Raw genomic sequence first — 13,473 nt, forward strand, 5'->3', positions numbered from 1 at the left:
GAAAATGGAAGGAAGTACAATATACCTAGAGCTATGAGACTATGTCCATTTTGTGTAAGACCTGAAGTGGAATCTGAATATCATTTTTGTTTACAATGTCCATACTATGACAGTTTTAGACGTAAGGTTCTACCTTACTATTTTTACACAAATGTAACTTTTGATAAATTTGTAACACTCTGCACATCTAAAACCCCATGGATAATTAATGCTTTAACTAAATTTATATTTCTTGCTTTTAAAAAGCGTAATAACTTTCTCATTGGCGCTGAAATTGTCTAACTCTGACATCATGTATTGTATAATTGGCCGGTGGCCGGTGGCCTCTCTCTCTCTCTCTCCCTCCCTCTCTCTCCCTCTCCCCCCTCTCTCTCTCTCTCCCTCTCTCTCTCAATAGCCCATGTCTTACTCAGATTTACATAAATTTATTATTTCCACTACTGCAGGTTTTCCCAGGTTCTCTGGTGTTGGCAGCAGGTAGGATGAAACAGCTGGGAGGGATATCGATCGTTTACAAACACGTCATATGTTGATCTACTCGATCCATGACGTAAGATACACCAGCAAAACAATACCTTGTAATAAACTGAAAACAGTGTTTTATCATATTTACAGGAGCTGCGACATTAAGGTAAAATCAGAGATCTGTTATGTGGTCTCTGGGTAAAAAATGACTGAATAAGCTTCAAATACAGAACAAAAGCGTCATTACATTCGAAAAACGCAATTGTCTCCCTTGTCTGAACTGGGAGCTGTTCTGAGACGCAGTTATGAAATTGTAGAGAGGTTATTGCGACGAATCAGTGGGAAATAGCCAGTTTAACCATTACAGATGGGGATTTCCCTACCTCGTAGCAGCCTTGACATCTTGAAGGCAGGCGGACTCGTTTGTGCGAGACAACAAAAGCCACGGGGTGAGTAGACTAAAGATAACACTGTCAAACTGATATATTACAATACGCGGGTTACCTGCGCAGCCCGTGCGGGTGTGTCATTCGGCAGTAGGTGGCCCGTTCGAGAGGTCTGTCGGCGTCTTCTCGTGAAGAAAGACCGACGATCTGATCGTAGCAATGAGTTTCCGCTCAGTGTTGATCCTGCACGTAGGAGTTTTCATTTCATCATAAAGGAAATATAAATGATAGATCGGCGTTTCCTTTATTTGATAATTTCGAATGACACTGAGCAGATATTTATTCCGATACAGACAGCATATAGATCTATATAGAAATCTAGGCCTACCGTCTCTGAAAAGAACTAGGATAGTCTAACGTTATATAATTAGAAATGAACAGCGTTAGCAATAAACAGTGTTACAAATTGGCACTAGTCCTGTAGTTTTTAAGAGTTTTGCTATATGTTATCAGAGACGATATAATAGATTACCGTATTGGTGTAATAAGCGCCCAGTTCTAATATGCGCCCATGGCGATATTTGTTAACATATTGGCTAGTGAACAATTCCAATTAGCACCCCTTCCGATTGATCAATGTACAAAAGACTTATTTATTCGTGTATAATACACACTTGTGTGCTATATGTACCCTTAATTATGGGCAATTAAATTCTGGAAAAATATATCTGTCGTATATAAACATTTCAGCCTGTCAGCATAAACCTCGAAATTTATCTTTCAACTCTGTTTATTTTTCACCAAAATACTATTCTAATAAGAGACTCCAATTTCTAATTTTGAGAGCGCCCTGAGCGCTTATTACGTCGAATGCGGTATGTTATATGGTCGCTGATGTTATCATTATAAGAACTAGTGGACTGAAAGGGGGCATGGGTGGCACAGTTGTCTAAGGCGCCGCGATTCGCTGTGCAGAGTTGCGTCCCTTGGGCACGCCAGAAACCTATCATTGTGGGTTCGAATCCAGGTTCGCCCCGATTATGTTTCTAGGTTTGTCAGCACCATACCCATGCTCGTGGGTTTCACCAAAGTGGAAAACATCCGAGACCTGCATTACTTGGGGCTTTCCTCCCACATTAAGCTGACACGCCGTGATATAACTGGAATACTGTTAAAAGCGGTGTTCCCCCTCATTTATCCGCGTACTAGGGTTAATTTTACCCTTTGCTCATCAGGCAACAGCCGACAGTTGACCCCCGCTAATTATCAAAGGCTTCTAATATATGATTAGATCTATATGTGAGATTGTCAGTTCAATCTCTGCATGTATTCATGTGCGCTAACCAGTTCAGTTTCAGTTATAGTTAAAGGCTGTATAAATGCGATACCAAAATGGCAAATGATATAATTTCCTAAAAACAGATAGGCCTTCATTTTATGGTGTGAAATTTCTTTTCAAGGAATTGCACATCATGTTTTAATTTGGCTAAAAAGACCTAGAAAATACTGACACTTACTTGACTATGAATTGACATTATCATTATTATATGTCATAAATAATAATTTTGGTTTATGTTTTTAAGATGACACACACGACAATGCATTGATGTTAATGTTTGTTATACATAAATAGTAATTGAAATATTTATTTAAAATACTGACACAAGATTATGAAAAGACAATAGTGTTTGTTATTTCCTCTTCATGTCAGAATGTTGAAATCTGATTGGTTCACATGGTCTTGATAAAATACTACGTATTCTGCCTGGGAGGGAAATAAATAAATTCCTTATACCCAGTATATATTAATTACTGAGTATTCTAACCACTAATTGGTTGTGACATTGAATTCCAGATGATGCTGGTAAGGGTTGTAATTTAGAGGCAGGAGACCAAGAGAAATAAATATGTTGTCAGAGTTCATTTAGAAGATAAATATTATGTGTGTGTCTATTTCCGGGATTTTATTGAGTATTTGCATCTTGGAAATTCATCTCGAGACGCGAAAGCGTTAGATAGTATTTATCGATTTTGTAAACCTATTGTTTTATTTAGAAAAAAACATGCGCACTCTTTAACACCTTCAGTCGCTTGCATCAGGGAATGCAAATCATATTTTCACCCTTTGACATTTGGTCATGTGACCCAAATTAGCCAATCACAACACAGAACACACTTTCTATAGGTTTACAATTGACATTAAATCCCCAAAATGTGAATAAAAGTAAAACAAAATTACAAAACAAATTAATTTAATTCCAACAGTGTCAGGCCATCAACTGTATGGCCTGAGGAATTAATTGTGAGCTGCCAAAGATTAGCACGTGGTTGATTAGTGTTGTTAGTGTATTGTTTCTCCATGCGGTGTCACATTGAGGGCTATCTCCATATAGATATCTAGCCACAAGGACATCAGGACTCATTACACATGTTTATTCTTAGTCATGGCTGCAGTACATATGGTCAGTGATGACATCATTAACTACATCATAGCGCAAGCTAGCTGATACTACTTACTCTAACACTACTCCCAATGGCATTACACACAATAGATATTTTGTGAAGTGACTGACTTGTTTTTTAATATGATGAAGGAATGTCCAGTGTTATGCAGGTCTCAGATATATAGGGGGCGGTCGGGTAGCCTGGTGGTTAAAGCGTTTGATCGTCACGCTGAAGCCCCGGGTTCGATTACTGATATGGATACAATGTGTGAAGCCCATTTCTGGGGTCCCATTTCTGGGGTCCCATTTCTGGGGTTCTGCATTGATATTGCTGGAACATTGCTAAAAGCGGCACAAAACCATACTCACTTGGATATATCGAAATTAATTCACCATGAGTGTTTATTTATGTCAAGGCATCTTCCCGAGGCAAGGGAGTTAACTAACTGTAAAAGTCCAGTTTCCATCCTTGCCGAACCAGGATGGAATTTTTGGGATCGATCGTAGCACCACCAGTTGCTATTACAAGTTTACAGCTGTAAAGGCTAAGGGGTTGTGTCTCTTACAGTGGATGATAACTCACATGATTTGAGATGACCATATGGGATAAGTGTGGGTTATCATATTAATAACCCGCTTGAATCTTGCTTGGCTTTACTTGATGCGCAAATGAAGATAATGGTCGCAGGAAAAGAATGCACTCATCCCGAGTGACATATAATTATATTCATTTTACCTACAGCTCATCAAGAGCAGTTATGGACATCTGTCATTTAAATCATCAATCATGATCACTGTCCACATGTTCATTGATTCATTCGACCGCCTCTGTGGTCTAGTGGTAGATCCTCCATCCATAGTGGAAGGTCTCAGGTTCGATCCCTGGCTGTGTCATACCAAAACACGTTAAAAGATGGCACTTGTTGTTACCCTGCCTGGCGCTCGGCATGAAGGGGCTCAAACAAGGACTGGTCGGCTCGGAGTCAGTATACTGGGGTATTCATGTTAAACTGACATTTTGTATCTCAATGGGCTAGAATTAGAAATCCGCATCAGTCTGTACCAGTAGAAGCAGCCACACACACACGTGCTTGCATGTACGTTGCTATATAAGTGCAATAATCTTGCACGCGACGTTAAACCCCATTTCACCCTACCTCATTGATTCATTCAAGTCTCTAAAGTAATTATTAAAAAGTACTGTACACTACACCATTTGAATACTTTTCAGGACCCTAATATTGCCGTCAAGGACCCTTAGAATTAATTTTTGGGGATCCCCTGGACCCCCAATTTGTAAGTCAAGGTAAAATCCTGCTCTCGGAATTACAGATTATATATTCCTTTTGAAATTAACTTTTAAGATTTTATGCCAAGGATCAGACTATGCCAATCTCATTAAAATCAGACCTTAGTTCTCGCTATAGCTAAACAAAGATCTGAAGACATCCCATTAGGGGTCACGTCAGAACGACCTTTCATTCAATCAATCAAAGCGTCGCTTACCAGATTTTGAAAGTGACAGTCGGAATGATTTCTCATCATGCAACCTCGAAAACTTTAACATGGGGTATTCCGAACGTTAGTTACTGAAACTATACAATCTAGACAATCTATAAGCCAATTCAGATTGTTTTTTTGTTCAGGTTTCAAATTTGTAATCGAGAATTTGTCAAAATATGTTTCCAAGCGTAATCGCCAGTTTGAAATTAGTGCCGTAAAGCACGAGAAAGCTGCCTTCTGATTGGTCATTCCATTGGTCGGTCAAAGTTTGCGCAAGGTCGGTCATCCCTGTAATGGGATGTCCTCAGATCTTTGTTTAGCAGTAGCGAGAACTAAGGTCTGATTTTAATGAGATTGGTACTATGCCATTTTGAACCTTGTGTAGATGAGTGAGTGAGAGTTGGGTTTTAACTAATAATAGAGTTACCTCTCATAATGGCATGTGATCATGGCAGAAAACAAGGACGTGGTAGCTGAGGACGCGCTGACAAACTGTCACATTTAATAACTATCCCTTCACTTAAAACTGTTTTGTTCTTGTGGTTTTCTTTGCTCAAGTTTTTGAGATAACAATAACTAAATGTATGAAGAAAGAGGTTCGAGAGCTGTAATTCAGTGATTTTTCATTACTTCTTACTATTTGATGTGGTGTATTGTGATACCAGTAGTATCGTCAGTCTGTATTTTGATACAAATTGTATCGCAAGATACCAGGCAATGTGTGCATTTCACTTTGCTCCATCACTATTCAACCAGGGACTTCAGTTGTCAGGCCTAGAACACCTAAATTGTTCTTGTGAGTCCCCATCTTCCTGAGGCAAGAGAGTTAACTGACTTTAAAAGTCCAGTTTCCATTGCCGAACTAGGCTGGAATTACTGGGCTCAATCAATCAATCCCCAGAGGTTTTTACCCGTTAAGTCCCTTTTAAGCCTCTCCTATGGACCAATCAGATTCCATCATTTGCGTTTGCTTCACACAAAATGGTGGCACCCAGTCAGGACGATCTGATCGATAATCAAGATCTATATTGTGATAAAACGGGTCTTACATCACAAAATGCATAAAATCACGTAAGCACCTTGATAAAACACATGAAAAGACTTGGAAACTATCTGCTGACAAAGAGTTGGCGGTGCACATGCTTTGCAAATCCTGCAATCGATCGAAATCTGCATGACAGTTTACGAACCGGATTTTGATTTCGGTGCACGATTTTGATTGGACTATGCATAGACTCGTTAGTCCAGTCAAAATGTAACTCCATAATACCAGCCTAGTTCGGCAAGGGTGGAAACTGGATTTTTGTAGTCAGTTAACTCTCTTGCCTCAGGAAGATGGTGAGTCCCCTGAACTGAACTGAACTGAACTGAACTGAACTGAACTTTATTTACACTCAGGCCGCTATCAGCGGCATCAAAGGTACAAAATTATTTCAACAACATAATACATATAAATATATACAAAAACATCTTTGCCAAGCATGCATGCATTTATACAGACTTACTAGGGTAGCAATATATATGTAATTCATAAAGAGGCAGAGTTACTTGATAGGTTTAAACAATGACATGATGATTTTACAGAATTTGGACAGTTTTCTCAATGTTCCTAGTCATGAATTATTGAAAGGTAAATTCATTTTAAGCATATTGGGTTTGATGTTGTTGAATCTGTGTAAGAAATGTTTACTTTCATTTTCTAAAGATGGTCAAATAAACAAAAAATGTAATTCATCACCAAGGTCAGATAATTTGCGAAGTTGGCATTTCCTTTTGGTTAAAGGTATTCTTCTCCATCTCCCTGAGATGCAAAAGTAGATAAATAAATCCCCTGAAACCTGACGTTCATCTTGGCTACACACACACAAAGAACGATTGTCAATACCTGTTTCTTTAATTAGATCAGTTTACCATGTCAACTGATGTTGTTGAAGCGAGATGTGGATAATATAGATTGACACCAGTCATTGGAACAGTTTGTAAAACTTTCCGCAACAGTGACCAAGGTTGGATCCAGCAAATTTAGAAGGGAGGGGTCCCAAATATCTAAATCATCTGTCAGTGAAGGAGGGTGGGGTGGGGTGGGTAGGGGTGTGGATTGTCTACAACATACTACATTTGGTTTTTAAAGTGCCTGTGGGGTGGGGGGGACCCTCTGGCTCTGGATCCCCCTGGGGTGACCATGACATTAATCACCAACGTCGATCATTCACTTTTAAGGTACCACCCTCTTGTCAAAATACGGTCTGTGACATCACTGTGAAAGTTTCCCCGTCCTGTTGTCATCGACAGTGATCATGCCAACTATTTGGGTGTCCTAAATGTGATGTTAAAGTAGGAAGTAATTTATGTTAATATCTTAGTAAAATTACCAATACCGTATTTGCTGTATTAAGCGCCCTGCCTCGGTAAGTTCGCCCCAACCCCACCAAAGAGAGTTTGGCTTAATACCACTTTGAACAGTATTCCAGTTATATCATGGTGTGTCAACCACTTGTGGGAGGTGAGCCCAATGTGATGCAGGTCTTAGACTTTTACCATTTAATGAAACACTGCGCATAATATGGTTCTCATAATCCTTGAAAAATAAGTAGGGCGATTCTGGGATTTGAAACCACAAGTTTTATCAGCACACATAAAGGATGCAATACGTAAAGGCGAATAAAATTTGTATCATGAATATAGGGTAACAAATACGAATAATAATTCATGAAGACAATAACAAGTCAGCTGTTGATGTATCATTTGTCATATTCAGCATGTTCAGTGAGGCAACAGCATAAATTATTTGACATGGTTTGTTAATTTTTAATATATTATTAAATATATTATTCATTTATATACTGCATTTATCCAGGTACTAGTATCTGCTCAAATGCGACAATGACCAGTGACCACAATATTGTCAAATTAAATAGTATAAGAGTGTTGTCTTATGAAGAAATCTATGCATAAAATATGTTCTTATGGGCATTTTTTTTATATGTAAATGCATATGCTTGCATATTCATAAATATTCGATTCTAGTGGCCACGAATAACAAATTCAATTCATGAATGGATTTGGTTCGATTCACTGAATAAGCGAGTGAATCGTAACAGCCCTACTGAACAATAAGATGAGTTAGTCAGGACCATCCATGCCTTTTGAACTTTGAATCCTCATTCAGTCCCACATTTCTCATGAAAGAAGTTTTCATTTGTTGACATGCATCATGCAATTGTTAATATCGCACTCAGTGTTCATTATTGATTGTTTTTGTTTGATTGATTGATTATTTGCCTGCAAGGTGAATGCATGTTCATCAAAGGCTACTGTCAGCTACCCTGCAAGGTAACATCAATTCTTTTGATATGCAGCGTCAACTGATGAGGTTGACTGCAGCAGCTGTGTTCAATGTTATAAGAATCTTGCACCATTGCATTTGAAAGGAAAACGCTCACAAAGAGTGTTTCCACTGTTTCCATGCCAAATTCAACCATACAGTTTACGCCATCTCATGGTATGTTCAATTATTGAAAGAGCAAATCAATATGTCTGCAGGATACTGTCCCAGCTAACCTGGATAATAATCACAAGCAAAGGTGTACATCGGGTTTGTGTTTCCTCCCTTGTCCTGACAGGTAATATTTGATAATGTGTGTTTAGTTTCACTTTTATGCTTGAACAATGAGCTATGGATCATGTATCTGCAGTTAAAAGCCTGCATGGCCCCGATGATGTTGTCATGGCTAGTGGGTTTGTCTATATGAGCTTGGATACCATGTACAGATATTCATGGTGAACCTATATTTTTTTAATTGTGCACAATAAGCTGTATCTGTGGATGCAAATAATCAGTTTTGTTCTGTTGTCATTAATAGATTTGTGAAAAAAAGGTCACAACGGTACTTGAGTTCTGACTATTGATATTCTGGATTCCTAAATCACATGCACAGATCAATAGTATTCCTGTCACTGTTTGTTTGCCTGTGGACATCAGATGTCATTAGTTATTTTCCTTTCTTTGGACACTGTGACGTTGGTGGCCCACTAATCTGAGGCACCACAATTTGCTGTCCCTTAGTCGTTCCCGAATTCGCTGTACAGACTTGTGTCCCTTAGTCGTTCCAGAATTCGCTGTACAGACTTGTGTCCCTTAGTCGTTCCAGAATTCGCTGTACAGACTTGTGTCCCTAAGGCGTTCCAGAATTCGCTGTACAGACTTGTGTCCCTTAGTCGTTCCAGAATTCGCTGTACAGACTTGTGTCCCTAAGGCGTTCCAGAATTCGCTGTACAGACTTGTGTCCCTTAGTCGTTCCAGAATTCGCTGTACAGACTTGTGTCCCTTAGTCGTTCCAGAATTCGCTGTACAGACTTGTGTCCCTAAGGCGTTCCAGAATTCGCTGTACAGACTTGTGTCCCTTAGGCGTTCCAGAATTCGCTATGCAAAATTGTGCTAGAAACAAATAATCGTGGGTTTGAATCCCAGTTTGCCATGATTTTTTCTAGGTTTGTCAGCACCATACCCTTCCTAAGACCTCCACTCACTTACGCACGCACACACTCCCTTGGTGGACGGTAATTTACTATTGAGTCCTAGTTTGTAGTGAGTGAGTGAGTTTGATTTTACGCCGCTTTCAGCAATATCACGGCAGGGGACACCAGAAATTCACTCACTCACTCACTTGACGGACGAACCGCCTCCGTGGTCAAGTGGTAGAGCGTCCGCCCGGAGAGCAGAAGGTCCGGGGTTCGATCCCCAGCCGCGTCATACCGAAAGATGTTAAAAGATGGTACTTGTTGTTACCCTGTCTGGCGCTTGGCATTAAGGGGCTAAAACAAGGACTAGTCGGCGCAGAGTCAGCATACTGTGTCTGAGTGGGGTATTCATTTTAAACTGCGCCATGGAATCTCAGTGAGCTAGCACTAAAAAATCGGCATCAGTCCGGACTAGTACAAGCAGCCCCCACCCCCACACACACACATACACGTGCATGCACGTCACTATATAAGTGCAATAATCTTGGACGTGACGTTAAACCCCATTTCATCTCAACTCACTTGGCGGACGGTAATTTACTATTGAGTCCTAGTTTGTAGTGAGTGAGTTTGATTTTACGCCGCTTTCAGCAATATTCCAGCAATATCACTGAGGGGGACACCAGAAACTCACTCACTCACTCACTCACTCACTCACTCACTCACTCACTCACGCACTCCACAATCAATCTCTGAGGTATCAAATCACATATATGAGTTTCCTAAATTTCAGATCAGCTCAAAACATTTGATTCAACCATTGTACCTTCATTTCATTCACCATATCTTTGCTATGACCAAAGTCACGCTTCATTTTGTCGTGGTAGAACTGAGAAAACACTAATGTGTGTTTAATGCATGCGATGTAGAACTTGGTTTCTTGCAGATTTAACCACACTTATTTGAATTTGAACACAGCATAACGTTTTGAAAGTTAATTTAATCCTGTAAGTTAGTCTGCAGATTCACACTCTCTGATCTGCTCTTCACAATTAATGTAACCATGTATGACATATATTTTATTCATTAAAAAATATTGAGCTTAGATATTTATGATAAACAGTAACACTTTATTTGGTCTGGTGCTTTTTCCTTAAATATAAACTGCTGTAAAAATTATATAAAATAGACTAAAATAGACTATAATATTTAGTCCTAAAGCCTTCAGGTTCTTGTCATCAAACTGTCCTATAATTGTTATGCAGTCCAAAAAGCTGTGCATTCACTTGCATCAGTGGTTACAGAAATCAATGCTGATTTCACAAGTGATATATGACTCAACCATATTCATAATTATTATTAGTTAAGCACACTGAGAATCAATCATTTTGAAAAGCACCAAGTAATACGATTGCATGAGTGCAGTGAATAGTATGGCTGAAGTGGTTACACACAACTGAGGCAGGGGAAGACACTGTTGGTCAAATACAGCTGATTTCAAACTGGTAGCTTTTGAAAAAAAACTGGATTATGGGATAAAACAATCTCTATCAGTAGGTAGTATTGTGTATAGTATAATGTGTTCAACACCCCCTGTATTGCCCAGTGTCCCAGATGCAGTCATGAATCAATAGTCATAACAGCTTACTTGTCATTCAGAACTAATGGTCTGTGAACAGCATATTATCATTGATAATCATGCAGCAATGTTGCCTGCACCTGCACTTACTTAGGTGGTAGGTGTGCATGGCTGCTTGTACATTTACACAAGGTAGGTGTGCAGGGCTGCCTGTATATTGACACAGGGTAGGTGTGCAGGGCTGCTTGTATATTGACACAGGGTAGGTGTGCAGGGCTGCTTATATTTACACAGGACAGGTGTGCAGGGCTGCTTGTATTTACCCAGGGTAGGTGTGCAGGGCTGCTTGTATATTGACACAGGGTAGGTGTGCAGGACTGCTTGTATATTGACACAGGGTAGGTGTGCAGGGCTGCTTGTATATTGACACAGGGTAGGTGTGCAGGGCTGCTTGTATATTGACACAGGGTAGGTGTGCAGGGCTGCTTGTATATTGACACAGGGTAGGTGTGCAGGGTTGCTTGTATATTGACACAGGGTAGGTGTGCAGGGCTGCTTGTATTTACACAGGACAGGTGTGCAGGGCTGCTTGTATTTACACAGGGTAGGTGTGCAGGGCTGCTTGTATATTGACACAGGGTAGGTGTGCAGGGTTGCTTGTATACTGGCACAGGGTAGGTGTGCAGGGCTGCTTGTATTTACACAGGACAGGTGTGCATGGCTGCTTGTATTTACACAAGGTAGGTGTGCAGGGCTGCTTGTATATTGACACAGGGTAGGTGTGCAGGGCTGCTTGTATATTTACACAGGGTAGGTGTGCAGAGCTGCTTGTATTTACACAGGGTAGGTGTGCAGGGCTGCTTGTACATTGACACAGGGTAGGTGTGCAGGGCTGCTTGTACATTGACACAAGGTAAGTGTGCATGGCTGCTTTTATATTTACACAGGGTAGGTGTGCAGGGCTGCTTTTATATGTACACAAGGTAGGTGTGCAGGGCTGCTTGTATATTTTTACAGGGTTGGTGGTAGGTGTAAAAGGGCTGCTTGTATATTTACACAAGGTCAGTGTGCTGTATAGCAGGTTTGTAGAATTTGTTGGCATCCAATTCAACATCCTTCCTTCATTCTGTTTAAGCAGTGATCATTACTTCCTGCAAATAGGTCATATAAGTGTACACATGTTACAAATATGGAGAAACTATTGATATTACTTCCTTATTTCCACGCTGTTCTGTGATGTTTATGTGTGGCTTCATATGATGTTGTGATCAGGTTTAAAGGGGCACTGATCTAACGCAATTCCCCGCGACTGGTTGTTGCCTTTGTTATTGTTTTTTCCCAGTAAGTACCCGGATGTATAGCAGAAATCTAGACTAGTTCGCGACCTCTGCTGCGCCATTCGTAAGCGCAATAGTCACTTTTATGGGTAGTAATAAGGGCGTATGGTCACATTGATCAACAAAATGAAATACAGTTTTCGAGATAATAAGGTAATGTAGGTATCTTTGTGGGAAAAATTGATAATGGTGATGAAGTTTTGATAAGTCACTTGCTTGGTAATTTTGCGATTTTCGTTTACACTATTTTCACTTGCATCACAAAGTAAATATTTCACCTGGGCATTGCTTTTTTTTAAAGTGTGTATATATTTTTTTACTGTCAAATGTGTAACAAATTTATTAAACGTCTAAGTATTCAGTTATTTTACAAAGTGACTGAAAAACATTTCCATCTGTATTATTATGATAACAAATTCCAAACATTTTGATGTTTAATGTCACCACCAAGAGACTGAAAATGTTACGTTGAAAAGTACATTTCTATGTTGTTTGGCTTCTAATCCTACATAATAATCTGTTGTGATGTTTGTAGGCCCTTTTGATCGTCTTAATCAATCTGGACAGATTTTTTAGTCAAAATGGTTACATCCCATTAGTGAGACATCCCATTAGTGAGACACCCATTGTAAGACAGTGGAGTAGGTGGGATTAATTAGCTAACACAGCCAGTCTACCCACTTAACAATGGTCACAGCCCATGATTAGCAGATTAATTAATAAGAGTAGGCCAGTAATTCTGTTTGAATATGCTCAGGAAATAACTTAGGAGCTAGTAGGAGCTTACTAAAAAAGTTGAGATGCATGTTTTGATAAAACTTACTTATTACACATATAAATTCCCCCTAGTCTGTGAACATTTCATGCACAATCATGGCAGGTTTGCAGCAGGTTGAGTTCATTACCAGTCAAAGAGGTACTATCCAGGTCCTCTTTCAGGGATATCTCCACTACAAGAACAAAGTAAGACAAACTGGTACTGTACCGTTAAGACCTGCATTGGCAAATGTACAACAGTTGGAAATTTTGTTAGAAATTTAACTGTACACAACCACCCACCAGAAGACACCAGCAGAATCAAGTTCCTTGGCAGCTTAAGAAAGAGAGCAAGAGAAGAACCAACCACAGGTGGACTTTGAAGTTGCTGCCATTAGAGCCCTCCGGACAGAGTTTCAAGGTTCAGACATCAAGGGGTATTTCTTCCACTTTACCCAGGCGATTTGGCGGAAAACACAGGAGCTTGGTCTTGCTGTTTTATACAGAGATAAGCCACTTGTGGAACAGTGTATCCGACGAGC

At 39.8% G+C, this 13,473-nt stretch overlaps 1 protein-coding gene across 3 annotated transcripts in view; it reads left to right on the top strand.

The window, feature by feature from the left end:
• Positions 1-838: 838 nt before the first annotated feature.
• LOC139480430 (uncharacterized) overlaps positions 839-13,473 on the top strand; it is a 53,978-nt gene continuing 41,343 nt past the window's right edge. For 2 of the 3 annotated variants that reach the window (XM_071263503.1, XM_071263505.1), the window contains exon 1: positions 839-914. The gene's annotated coding sequence lies outside the window, so the exon portion shown is untranslated. Of the gene's footprint in view, positions 915-8,371; positions 8,422-13,473 lie in introns of those variants that run through there. The other variant, XM_071263504.1, reaches the window with a different exon arrangement.

Source organism: Haliotis cracherodii, unplaced genomic scaffold, assembly GCF_022045235.1.
Source record: "Haliotis cracherodii isolate W230 unplaced genomic scaffold, xgHalCrac1.p SCAF_4, whole genome shotgun sequence".
Taxonomy (NCBI): domain Eukaryota; kingdom Metazoa; phylum Mollusca; class Gastropoda; order Lepetellida; family Haliotidae; genus Haliotis; species Haliotis cracherodii.